General features: G+C 36.9%; 1 pseudogene across 1 annotated transcript in view; it reads left to right on the forward strand.

The window, feature by feature from the left end:
* Positions 1-14,050, forward strand: part of LOC306875613 (dynein axonemal heavy chain 7-like) — a 65,347-nt pseudogene that overhangs the window by 7,488 nt on the left and 43,809 nt on the right. Inside the window, exons 17-26 of the transcript in view lie at positions 174-360; positions 2,815-3,008; positions 5,282-5,480; positions 6,289-6,427; positions 6,762-6,963; positions 7,083-7,192; positions 7,630-7,798; positions 11,109-11,221; positions 11,326-11,442; positions 11,828-12,040. The product of the transcript in view is annotated as a dynein axonemal heavy chain 7-like (transcript). The remainder of the gene's footprint in view (positions 1-173; positions 361-2,814; positions 3,009-5,281; positions 5,481-6,288; positions 6,428-6,761; positions 6,964-7,082; positions 7,193-7,629; positions 7,799-11,108; positions 11,222-11,325; positions 11,443-11,827; positions 12,041-14,050) is intronic.

Genomic DNA, 14,050 nt, shown 5'->3' on the forward strand with positions numbered 1-14,050 from the left:
AATTCCGTGTTGGTTTAATAGCTTTAGTGTCTTGTGATTGATCACATATAATCCTGATTTTGAAGCACCAAAATGGAAAAATAGACTGCATCAGTGATTTGTACAGAAATGTGCTAGTATTTAGCTATTTGTCTCGCTTGTTTACACTGTGTGTCTTTATGCATGTATCTCAGGGACTGGGAGGGCAAGCTGCTTTTGCTGCAGGAAATTATGGATGAGTGGTTAAAGGTTCAGGGCACCTGGCTCTATCTTGAGCCCATCTTCAGTTCCCCAGACATCATGGCCCAGATGCCTGAAGAGGGACGTCGCTTTACTGCTGTGGATAAAACCTGGAGGGACACCATGAAACAAGTCAGCCTGGTGAGTCAGAAAGCCCTACATATGCTGCAAAATATAAAAACAAACTTGGGTTTGTTTATATCTAGAACTGAGGATAACTCTTTGAAAAAGTTCCTGACATATCAAACTATAGTGTGTTCATGACAAATGAGACGGCTATCAGACACACACCCAAACACAGTCACTCATCTAGAGACTCTTCAGCAAGTAATTGGCAAGCCCAGTCTCGGTGCTCTGAGAGACATCAATATCTGTTGTCTCTCCTCTAAACGAAAAAAAAAAAGTTGCCTGGCTGTACCATCAAATAGGAATTATGGATTTTGTCTGGAGGGACTCAAATCTAGGAGTGTGCGGAAAACAAGGTCATTGAGCATCACGAGGCATGCTGCCTGCCTCCCTCCCCAAGGTTTGAAAAAAATGAGTGTCCATAGTTAAAAAAAAACCTTAGCACTTTTATGCAAGTTAAAAGGCACTATCCTAATTCATCACAGACTCTTCAGAGACAATATTCTGACAGTTGACAAACACTCTCTGAAATAGAAACTCACTATAGTCATATATTCTGTTCTACATGTATCTAAAGCAATTATGTCGATAAGCATGTTTTTGAAAAACAGCTTTGAGCTTAATCAAGCTGTAATCATATAATACTACAGACTGCCATATCAGATTGTCCACTAGGTGTCTCTCTTCATCTACTGTACCCACAGAGCTGCTCATTGCCTTCAGATTTTATTTACTCTTTTCTAATGTGTTTCTAACTTTCCCCTTTTGACAGAAACGGAGATAAACATTCTGTAATTGAATTCAGAATTCTGGGTTTCTTTAAGGATGTTTTCTTTTTGAATAATTCCTACACCACTCCACGATTTCCACATTACGAACCGTAAATGGCTCTTCTTGAAAAAGCAAACGTATTATTTCAGCTGGAAGGCAGGTGCTTTTGCCTGTTGCTGCTTTACAGGAAACAGCAGTACATGAAGAAAGGCATGCTTATGATATCAGTGGGGTGTTTGGGGGAAACATCAGTGTGGTAGGCTACATGCAGATCTGAGCCCAGTTTTTATTTTGCTGAAGACACAAGAAGGGACATATGAAGCTGTTCTGGATCCCGAGGCGTGATGCTACTGTAAATGAAAGGGAATGTATTTGTGAAGAAAACGCAATCCAGTCAACTGTGAATATCTGGCTCTGTTGAGCAGCCCACCTGCATGTTTCTGCACCCTATGAAAGGAAGCGGATGATTTTCAGCATTCCTTCATTCAGACGCATTCCGGCAGCACTCACTCTCTCACTCTAATTTAATTCAGTGTGACGGAGAGGGAGAATAATTAAAAGAGTAATTGGCATAAAACATCCCCTCTCTCTTTCATTAGAGTCATCCAATGGTGTCTTTTCATGTTTTAAAAGGGTTATTTTGTGTAGGCTTTGGTTATTAACAACCCCTCATTACTTCCTCTCAGTCCCTGTCAAGAAATCAGGCCTTTTTGTCATCCAAAAGTGATCGTTAAACTCTCTGTGAACGTGAAGTCTAGTCACCGTAGGTAATAGAAAATCAATAGCAATCCGAAAAGGGGAAAAAGCAATTATTATCTCTTTACAGGTGAGGAGCATCTGTGAGGGGTGGAAAGGGAGGGGGCGGGGTATCCAATTGTTTCCTCTCTCTCTAATGAAGGACGTGGCCTTCATACAACCTTTGGAGGAACGTTTGAAAATCAGACAGCGAAAGATAGGATGAGATTTCCTGGTGGGAGACAGAGCGTAAATGAACTCTTTTGTGAAAGCAGGGAAATATGGCTATGAATATCATCTTTTCATCACTGGATTTGTCTGAACTTTGAGGGCAGAGAATTAAAAGCAGTCTGATGGTATTTAATTACCCATGATTTTCAGGCTTGTTGAGTTTCTCAACTGCAGCTGAACTTGAAAACATCACACAGAGTCCAGAGGCTTCCTTTAGAGATCAGTCTAATATGCTTTAGATGTAAACGTTATGGTCAAATATGCACTTTACTGATCTACTAAATAATTAGTGGTGCTTGAAATAAAATATATTTCTCATACATATGGTAAGGGATTTGAACGAACCCTTAAGTATTAAACTTCAGGGTGTAATTTGCATTGGCATAGATATTACTGTGGGGCATGTTGAGGAGAGGTGATGAAAATGGTTGAATCACATAGATTTACTGTACATTGAAGGAAGAACCCAAACCATATATAAGAACCAGAATATTGTAGTGACTTGTTGGTGGTATCTTTTGGCTTGGGGCTGTAAGCTCACTCTTGCAGCCTATGAGCGCACCTAAAAACTGCATGTCAATGCCTTGTGGATTGCCTACAACAATCTAAGCATTACAGCAACACATTTTGTAAGCCACAATCATATTTTCTGAAGACTAAAAGTCTAGCTACCCCATATCATTCATTTGAATTTTATAACACATAGCTAAATTTTACGTGTTTCTCTCTTAGGACAAACATGTCCTGGCGGTGATGGCCATTGAAAAGATGCTAGAAAAGATGAAAAGCAGTAACGAGTTGCTGGAACTCATTCTCAAGGGTCTGAATGAATACCTGGAGAAGAAGAGACTCTATTTCCCCCGCTTCTTCTTCCTGTCCAATGACGAGCTGCTGGAGATCCTCTCAGAGACTAAGAATCCAACCAGGTACAGGGGAACTTTTAAAAGTACTCAGTAATGACAGTCTGATAGATTGGCTGATATTTGGTCATGTATTTCTAACTTTTGCTAATAGCTGTATCAGTGGGTAATTGATTTTTTGTGAATTTTGAGTAAATAATGTATGAATTAATTATTTTTTTATTTATTGTTGTGGCATCTCATGTGGTATCACTTAATTATGTTCACCAATTTTAAAAGTTTGGGATTGGTACGATTTTAATGAAAGAAGTCTCTGATACTCACCAAGGCTGCATTTATTTATACAGTAAAAACAATAATATTGTGAAATACTATTACAATTTAAAATCAGTTAACTTACTGTATTTTAAATGTAATTTATTCCCGTGATGGCAAAGCAGAATTACTCCAGTCTTCAGTGTCACATGTTCCTTCAGAAATCATTCTAATATACTGATTTGCTGCTCAAGAAACATTTCTTATTATTATCAGTGATGAAAACATTTGTGATCTGTTACTAAAATGAAAGAATTAATTTTATTCCAACAAAAAAAACCTAAAAATAAATAAATAAATCTTACTGACCCAAACTTTGGAACGGTAGTGTATACAGTATATTGGCATTGTAACCGTCATCAGCGATCATGCTTTCTGAATGTAAGTATTGGCACTTCCCATCAAAAAAACCCATACTGGTCAAACACTAGTGATCATTCTGCTTGATTCATTTCTACCGGTGCAGATATACAAATGTTCCTGAAGCTATAGGAAGTGTCAGGATTTCTGTGGGTTTGCACTTTTAGTGTGGTGTGAGTTACAGTAAACTCACACGTTCTCCATATCGTCAAAGGAAAAGAGGCTTAAATGAGACATTTCTGGAAGCAATATGATTTATTGGCTTGAGGAATATTGTTTGTCAGCATTTAAGAGGATCTGATTTTGAAGTCTTCTGTTTTCAATATTCTTGCTGTTTGGTATTCACTTTGTTGATAGATTGCTTTATAATAAGGCCAGGCTGTGTGACTGAATGTCAGAAAGGACTATGGTAGATCACTCTGTGCTATATCAATTATTCAAAAAACTTTAAGATGATGCAAGTTTGGGTCAATTTTTTATGTGCGGTGCTGCTATGCTTTCTTTTTCTGAATTTTCATGAAGAATAACAGTCAGTGAAAAGTATCGCTACAACTCACACTCTGAAATATAGTTTTACATGGTATTTATTACCATATAGCTTTGAAACAGATGACTAGTAGTATTTATTGGATATTAGTAGTTTCAAATTGCCACAAAGACCCAAGATTTCTGAGGGTTTAGTATATGCAAGAATTTTCACCTTGATGTAGAATGTAGGCTGGATGTAATTTACTGTAACATGAAATAAGAAACAGCATTCACTCTGCAGATCTTTAATCTCAGGCCTGTGATATTTATGAATATATCTTATGTTTTCACATAGCCTACTTTGGCATGTCTCCCAGGGCAAATCCAACTGATGTTACACCGCCTACCTAACCACTGCTGCCTACATAAACATTTAGAAGCCTATGTGAGGCCTCAAAAGGAACAGGGAAGGACAAATGAAAAGCAATTTAGCTTCACCTCGGCTTCGGAAAACCCAATTTGAACCCCTTAAAACCCAGTATTTACTGAGGGAATTTAATTATAGTGCTTTTTCTTCTTCCTGTGACACTCTGGCCTAGTTTCTCTGTTGTGGCTCCCCTGTGCAGGCCCTTAACGTATAAGCAAATCTTGTTATATTCCACCCTAGGTATTTGTTTAATGATGAATGATGACGCCTCAAATGCAAATTAAATTCGTACAACTATAGGGCTTTTGGTTTCACAAATTAGGAATTTTGGTCTTGGCTGGCCTTGCTTTTCTGCTCTATTACCGGTTCTGATCACCTCTCTCTTGCTTTCTTTCTCTTTATCTCACCCTTGCTGTCATTCTCATTCATCTTTTGTGTCTCCCATATTTCTATTATATTTGAAAGGAAGTTCTAGCTTCACAGAATTTTTTTTTTTTTTAAATTGCAGCAGCTTTTTTTTTCAGATTTGCTGAAGTGTGTATCACAAAGTACCAGAGGGTGGAAGTGATAATGAATGAAGTTAATAGAGTCACTGACTCTATGTGATTCAGGGAAAATTCGTCTGACAGTGTTACACATTTGAGTATTGCTTTTTCTCTGAACCTGAGATTTCTGAACATCTAAAGCATCCTAAAGCATGTCACCTAAAATGAAATATCAAACTTGTGTTGGAAACGAGCAACAGTTCACCGTCTGCTTTATGTTCCAGGGTGCAGCCTCACCTGAAAAAGCGTTTTGAGGGTATTGCTAACGTCGTGTTCACTGATGTTTTGGACATCACTCATATGAGGAGCAGTGAAGGAGAGGTGGTGGAGCTGCTGGATATCATCTCTACATCTAAAGCTCGTGGGCAGGTGGAGAAATGGCTCCTGGAGCTGGAGACTGGCATGCTCCACTCCATACACAAGGTACAGAAGTGTATGAACTTTCTCTGAGTCAGTGGATTTCTGAATAGCAGAAATGGAAACAATTTAATTGGATTCGATTTAGTTTGGTTTGTACATTAATTGGTTTTGTTGACAAATCCTTTGCACAGGTAATTGCTTGTTGTGGCTGTACAATGACAGTTTTTTGTTTTTTGAGAGTGTTAACAATACAGTGTTATTTTTTCAACTGCTTACACACAAAATCTTTACTTGTCACACAATTTCTGAAACCTGACACTCAAACATCAGAACCACACACCAAATCTGCAAAACCATACTCTAATTCTCAGCCTTTGAAGTTTTCAATTTCATAAAAAACTTTTTGCAAAACACAACACACAATTCTCTATGTAACACACACAAATCTAACAGGAATTAATATTATGGCAAAGGTGTTTGCAAATGTTTGCTTTTTAGATGTGTTTGTCATATTTTGAATGTAGTGCTTCATTTTGCAAGAGATGTGAGGCATTTTGCATTTTGTGTGTGCAATTCTTGGATTTGTGTGTAAAGTTTTGAAAAAAAAGAAGCAAAGTTTTAAAAATGTGTGTAAGCAGCTGAAAAAAAAACACTGTCAAAATAAAAACATTAAAATCTCAACTTTATTTACCTTAAACATTATGGAACTCTAAGTGGTAAAATTTCCATTTAAGATCATGGTTACAAGCTATAACTAAATAAAATCTGAAAAAGTTAGAGTGGATGAATTTCATGTCAGTCTTCATATTCATGTCTCTGCCATTCTTAGAAATGTAAAATGCTGACTGCTCTCTTGACTCCTGGCTATCAGGTGATTGGAGAGGCGCTTGAAGCATATCCCAAAGACCTAAGGATCAACTGGGTCAGGGCCTGGCCAGGTCAGACAGTGCTCTGTGTCACAGGTTTACTGGAAAAAGGATATTCATGAAGCCATTGCAAAGGGACCAAAGGTATGTTATACATACATATAATGTTTTATTGCACAGCTCTGTGAAATACTTCATTCTCATTGGTGATTTGTGGCATTCTACTATATATTTGTGCATAGTTACCTGCTAAACTAGTCGTCCACATAGCTGATATGATATTTTCATGTCTTCTTTTCTTTTCATATAACAGAATAAATTGAAATAGAACTATCAATTTACTTATTTGCCAATTAGCCATATAATAGCCAGGATAATGTGTAGTCATTATCTGCTTCATTTCGAGTTGGGTTTATTTAACAATAATGGCTGTCTTACTGTACATTATGACTGCATTTGTTTCTGTGTTCTGATTCAGGCTCTTCAAGCATATCTCGAGCAGAACAATACTCAAATAGATGACATTGTGACTCTAGTGCGTGGCAAGCTGTCCAAACAGAACCGAGTAACACTTGGAGCACTGGTGGTGCTTGACGTTCGTGTTGGCTTCTCTGGTACAGAAGGGTGTGGATGATGAGAACAACTTTGAGTGGCTCAGCCAACTACGCTACTATTGGATTGTAAGTCAATTTGAGTGTCTATAAGCGTGATTGAAAATTATTTGTGTCTTCCTATTATTTTGGACACTTTGATTCCTTTTTTCCCCCCTCGACTCTTTGATTTGACCCTGTCTATGAAGGAAAACCAGCTTCAGACAAAGATGATCAATGCAGGCTTGGCATACGGCTATGAGTATCTTGGAAAAACACCACAACTGGTCATCACCCCTCTCACTGATCGCTGCTATAGGTCAGAATTCTTAACATTATGCATAAAGACCAAAGGCAATAGTTTTCAGTGTGGCTTCATTAAACATAATAATAATAAATATTCCTTGAACAGCAAATCATGTGACACTGACGACTGGACTAATAGCTACTAAAAAAATGTTCTTTGCCATTACAGGAATAAGTTACATTTTAAAGTATTTTCTATTGTAATAATTATTCACAATATTACTGTTTTACTGGATAATTGATCAAATTAATCTAGTGCTGGTGAATAAGAGCATAAGAGACTTATTTGAAAAATCTTACAGACCCCAAACTTTTGAATAGTAATTTGTTATTTTCATTTCTCAAAATAAAACAATTTGAAATATCAATTAATATTATTAAATTCAGTAAGGTTTTTTTTTTGAGAATATAAACCTTCGCTTCACCTTTTCAACATGTCTTCTTTACCAGAACTCTATTTGGAGCTTTACACTTACATCTTGGCTGAGCCCCAGAGGGTCCTGCAGGTACCGGCAAGACCGAAACCACCAAAGATCTGGCTAAAGCCATAGCTAAGCAGTGTGTAGTCTTCAATTGCTCTGATGGCCTGGACTACATTGCACTGGGCAAATTCTTTAAGGTTAGTGTTAAAGTCTATAATTATGATGCATGTCATGAATAGTTAGCCAAGTTATGTGTAAATCAGAATTATTCAGCTCATAGCAAAAAGTTTTATATTTAAAAAAAAAGAACATATAATAATATAAGAGAATTTGGCATTAGGTTAGTGGAAAATGCTAATAATGGTTAATAACACACATGAGGTCAAGCATCATGTATCTTTAGAAAAAACCTCTCAAACAGAACAGTACAGCACTGACTGCCATGGCCATCACTGGTTACTATAGTAACACATATTCAAAATGCCAGAATTGTTGAAGAAAAAAAAATGTTTGCTTGTAGAAATGGGTTATCAACTCTACAAAATACTAGTACATAATGAGATTTGTCTTGTCTCATCTTGTCTTGTGTTGTCTTCCAGATTACTGACCCCACAAAAATATTTCTAATTAAATTGAGCTTTTCTAAATACAAAGTTCAGTTAGATATTACTCTGGGGGAAATAAAAAGTTTAAAACAAAGAAAAGTAGAATGAATAAAAATATTTTCTAGTTCATTATAAGAATGACCATTCATTATCTGTATGTATGTATAAAAAAATAAAATAAAAAATAAACTGCTTCCATTGAAACTCAAGATGCTCCTCTAAAGTTTAAGTTTTGTTGTCATTAAACCAAAAGAGCAGCATATACAAATACTAAGGCATTTTAAAATGAATGTTAAAGGGATTTTTCGCCCAAAAAAGAAAATTCTGGCATTAATTACTCATGTTGTTTCAAACCCGTAAGACCACTCATTATTTTTGAGGGGACACGGGTGAAGGTGGGGGAAGCCTCGTCATGCTTGTCATGGGACACACAGCAGCCACGATAGCACTGCATAACTGATATAATCTTATATTTTGTTTATTTTCTCCTTATTGTTTTAAATATTTCCAAACGTGTTAACTATATCATGAAATATCTCGATTCTTAAATATGTATAAGTAAAGGCCTTTTGCACCTTTATATGTCATGTTAGTTGATCTATAATGGGCGATAGGCAAAGTGGCCTAATAGTTTTTATTAACTACGCAGAAAACCCACCTTTCTATAAGTACCAGATATGGGTGTCATGCCATAAAATATTTTTAAATCGACTGACTTTGTATTTAATGTGAATTTAATAAAAACATTGCAAGTTACTAATTGTAACACTTTCATAGAAAGAGAGCAAAGGATATTTACGGTACATTATCAAAGAGCCAGAGTTCAAGTCCTTTCAAAAACTCCCATTAAAATCATTGAAGTTGTTCAAACTGTGAAATGAATATCTAATGCCGAGTTAACACTGCACGATTTTAGCCCTGATTTTCACTTGCTGACAGGTTTTGCGAAATCGCTGACAAATGCCCGAAATCTGAGGCAAATCAGCGCTCGTTCACGCGAGTGACAGTCACGCAGTGGGAATTATCAAAGACGTGATCTGAGAGAATCGCAGATGCTGTGAAATATTTGGCATGCTAAATATCTGGACCTGTCGGCGACTCAAAATCCTGCTGTGTGAAATGAGTTCTGACTGAAACATACATCAGCGATAACCTACAGCCAATGAGAGAGCATACAGCGCAGCGGGACGTTTGTGGACCTTTTTTTTTTGTTTAAAGCAATTAGTCATGTACAAACAATGTGGCATGAAGAAGAAAAAAAAAAAAAAATATATATATATATATATATATATATATATATATATAAAATACAAAAATTAAACATAAAAAGGGGCTAAGCTATTTCCTGTAAATCATATTTATTGCATCTTTCTTTTTCATCACTTTGAGGGCTTTTGTATAAGAAACAAGCTCATTATAAAATGCTAAAATGTTGCTTTCACTTTCAAGTACTTCACATTGTGCAATGTGAACACAACAGCAACTGAATGCTACCCCAGATAGTCGTGCAGTGTGAAAACAACGATGATCTGATGATTTTTAAATTCATGCAGTGTAAACTCGGCATAACTTACATTCGTACGCACAGCTACACTTTGTTGTTTATGATGAGTGAATTCGCCAGAGAGAAGAATTCAGTTGGCGAGCGCGCACAGTGAACAAAACTCTGGCGTTTCAGCAATGACTAGTCTCAATGCTTCTGATTGGTCATTGCATTCATAAGCTCAGCAGAATCGTGTGTGATTGCTTATAATGCATAGCACTGTAAAAACTCATCTGTCTCTGGCTCAGCACCAGCCAGCGAATGCAGATTTGAATTTAGCAACTGGTGATGTGCCGCATTGAACGATCTAATCACACTGGTGTATCAAATATAAAAAATATTATTCAGCTATTTTTTGTCTCTTAAAAGCTGGACTCAAAATAATCTCCCTTGGTTTGAATGAGCATATCTGCGTAATACCTTCATTCTTCTCTGGAACACAAATTAAGATATTTTTGATGAAACCTGGGGGCTTTCTGATCCTCCATACAGCAATGAAAGTGAAATGTTCTCAGGGCCATAAACATAGTAAGGACATCGTTAAAATAGTACATATGACATCAGTGGTTCAATCTTAATTTTATGAAGCTATGAGAATACTTTCTGTGTGCAAAGAACACAAAAATAACAAATTTATTCAACAATTCTTCTCCTCCGCATCACCATCTGCCGCCATTAATGAGAATAGCACGATGCATGCACCTAGAACACGCTGCGCCTTGTTTACGAGCAGAGGAATGCACACATATGCATCATGGTACTCTCATGAATGGCAGCGGATTGTCTTTGCACACAAAAAGTATTCTCGTACCTTCATAAAATTACTGTTGAACCAATGATGTCACATAGACTATTTTAACAATGTCCTTACTACCTTTCTGGACCTTGAACGTGTCAGTTGCATTGCTGTCTATGCAGGGTCAGAACATTCTCAGATTTCATCAAAAATGTCTTAATTTGTGTTTCGAAGATGGTTTGGAGTAATTAATGACAGAATTTTCATTTTTGGGTGAACTATCCTTTTAATTTAAAAAGATTATATTAGAAAATGTTAGATAAAAGCAAAATATAATTATTTTCTCTAGTGGTCTTAGACTTTTAGGGGACACTATGTCTATATTTAACATGCATGTTAGTTTTCGTTTTAGTTTGGTATGCTAGCAAAGATTGTAATGCTTTTGCTGTACAGCCTCAGGACTATCAGGGAGCCACAGCTGTATCTTAATCAGAGAGCTTAGAATTGCAAAGGGCTTGCGTTTTAATGTCATCCTGCTCACCCTTTGTCAGTTATCTTGCAGCACAGGAGTGTTCAGACTACATTTGCTTTACGTTATGGTAAAGATACGTGGTTTCTTCCAGGGCTTGTTGTCGTCCGGTGCGTGGGCCTGCTTTGACGAGTTCAACCGTATTGATCTGGAAGTACTTTCAGTGGTGGCTCAGCAAATTCTAACCATCCAGAGAGGTGTGTTTGTGTGCACATTTTGAGTTAAATGTCAACTGTGCTGTCAATGGATTTTAAGGTTCAATCAATGGAGCTACAGATTTTTTTTCTCCAAACCCCCTATACGCTTAATAGATGCCTACATCTGAACTTGATAAGTCCAGTCAAATTAAGTGTTTGGATACTTAAATTGCATAAATCACAATGAACCCTGGCTATGCAGGACGCTCTGAACTACCTGACAACCTGAAGGCAAGTAGAGATGTTGAGATTTGCTTTGCATATGGAATGTGCTTACTTTTTGAGTGTGCCATTCCCAGAGGAAAATATATATATATATATATAACCGCACTGAAAATATATGAAAAATTATGTTAATGTTAACATAAGCAAGGGTGTTAGTGTAGAGAAGTTAGAGAGTATTGCAAAGTGTTACAGAATACCTAATAATTATTGTTTTTATATTCAATGATTTTTGATTATGAATATGATTCTGTACATATTGTGCATTGAAAGTGTTTCTATAATGTTTCTTTATTTCTTGCTGTCACTGTTCACTGTGTGTTTCTGTCCTGATTTATTGGAGCATATAGCGCTTGTTCTGTGTTTGTGAATGTTGTGTAATTGTCTGCTGCAGGCTCTCTTTCGGACAGTAGCTATGATGGTGCCAGGCTATGCTCTGATTGCTGAGATTGTGCTGTATTCCTGTGGATTTGTCAGAGCACGACCGCTCTCAGTGAAGATTGTAGCTACGTATAGACTTTGCTCAGAGCAGCTCTCTTCCCAGCACCACTGTGATTACGGCATGAGGGCTGTCAAATCTGTTCTGACTGCCGCAGGGAACCTGAAGGTATCTACCCGTATCTGCAAAAAAATCCCCTAATATTATGTTGCATTTTTATCAGTATGCTCTGATTTAAATATTATAATTAAAAATAATATGCTTTAACTTTGCAGTGACATATATATATATATATATATATATATATATATATATATGCATATAGTTTTTGGACTAATTTGGTCTTATATCTGAACTTTTACATAATATAAAATATTATAATTCAGCATAACTGATTAAAGTCACAGGAGAACTACTCTGTGGTGTTTACAATTGCATTTCAAATCATTGCCCTTTTTTTACAACATTCGTGGTCTGAATCTATAATGATGTTATTTGAAGAATCAGATTTCATTTTGTCTTTGAATGTGAAGGCCTTTGTTGTTTTGATTTAACATCTCATTTCGTTTAGTAGCTAGATGTTTTGGCTCCTGCTGCTTCTGCTGAGCCACTGTTTCTGAGGGCCTCATAAACTTGTTAAAGCAATGCTGAATGACTCCCAACTGCAATTGGCTCAGTTCCTCTTCACCTGCCACTGTTATCAGCACAGAGTTACCAAGGGTCAGGGGAGTGAAACATTTCCACTTCATCTCAATTCCCATTGCACGCTCCTTCTCCTCTCTCCCCCTCGCCACTTTTCGCCTGTGGATCAAAGCCAAATGAATCTGACATCGAATATAAATAGTGTTCACACTCAATTCAGCAGCCTGGAGAATTGCAGATCTGTGAAAAACACAAACAATTGAAACTGAGAACTTTGCTTAAACCTGTGTGACCCTGAAGAATTATGGGCTCCAATCAGTACACATCTCTCTCTCTCTCTCTCTCTCTCGCTCTCGTCATTTCTAATGTGTAAAGAACAGAATGTGAGGAAGCATGATTTCAAACAGCACACATTTCAGATTGAAATGTCAATACAAAACTGCAGTTGTCATGTGTTATACTATAATTCCATTTGATATCATTCCAGACAGGCAGTCAAAGCTTGTGTACAGAGCAGAATAGAGTACCCTCATTTCAGTATGAGCAGATCCCCTGAAGCATGTTCATAGGTGGCCCTACCTGAGCTCATTCTTTGATCTTTGATTTATTACTGTTGTACTGATTTTCCCTGAAAGCATATTTAGTATGCACAAGGGAATATGCTCATTCAGCTGTCATTTACCAACACGCAGACACTGAGAACAGCGGTGCAGTCATAGGCCATCCGAGCAGACGGGTCAAAGGAACAACTGCAGTGCACACAATATGCCTCGAGCAAGATGAATGCTGTTTTTCTATGCACTCTACTATTCTGATACAACTGCACCATCTAAATAAAAGCCATGTCTCCTGTCAGTGTGACACAGGCCACTCACTCCCTGCAAAGTTTTAGGAGTGGCAGCTGCATTTATTTGGAGGAGTGAACTCTATTGTTCTGTGTTTGTGCAGAATGAAAGAGTCACTTTTGCTGTCCCGAACTCACAGTGGTTGACATAGTAACCACGGCAGCAGTTTGGCATCTTGTGGCTGCAAATAAGAAAGACGCCAACAGCTACTGTCCAAACTAAAGTTAGTGAGCAAAGGATTTTAATGTTTAATGCTTTAATGCCCAGCAATTGTAAGTAAAGAGGGAACTGTAAATACACTATTTCTTCTAGTCACATCGCTGCATTAATACAATTTTGAAAAAATGTGTACTTTTGTTTAGCAAGGACACATCAAAATAGACTATAAAGAAGAAGGATTTCTTTTTCAAATAAAAGCTGTTCTTTTGAATTTTCTAGTCATCAAAGAGAAAAATATTAAGCTGCACAACTTTTTGTTGTTTAATAATTAAATTATAATTTAAAATGTTGTCTTCTCAAATGTATCTACTGTATGCATTAGTAAAATGTAACTATACAAATCAAATTATAATGAATATATAAATAGGATTCTTGAGGACTTTCTAAAGCTGCATCTACATTCATAGTTTTAGATTTTAGATGCGTCAGTGCTGTACAAATGCTCAAAAATGTACACGTCATCATATGTATA

The sequence above is a fragment of the Barbus barbus genome (genome assembly GCF_936440315.1).
Source record: "Barbus barbus genome assembly, chromosome: 10".
In the NCBI taxonomy this organism is placed as follows: domain Eukaryota; kingdom Metazoa; phylum Chordata; class Actinopteri; order Cypriniformes; family Cyprinidae; genus Barbus; species Barbus barbus.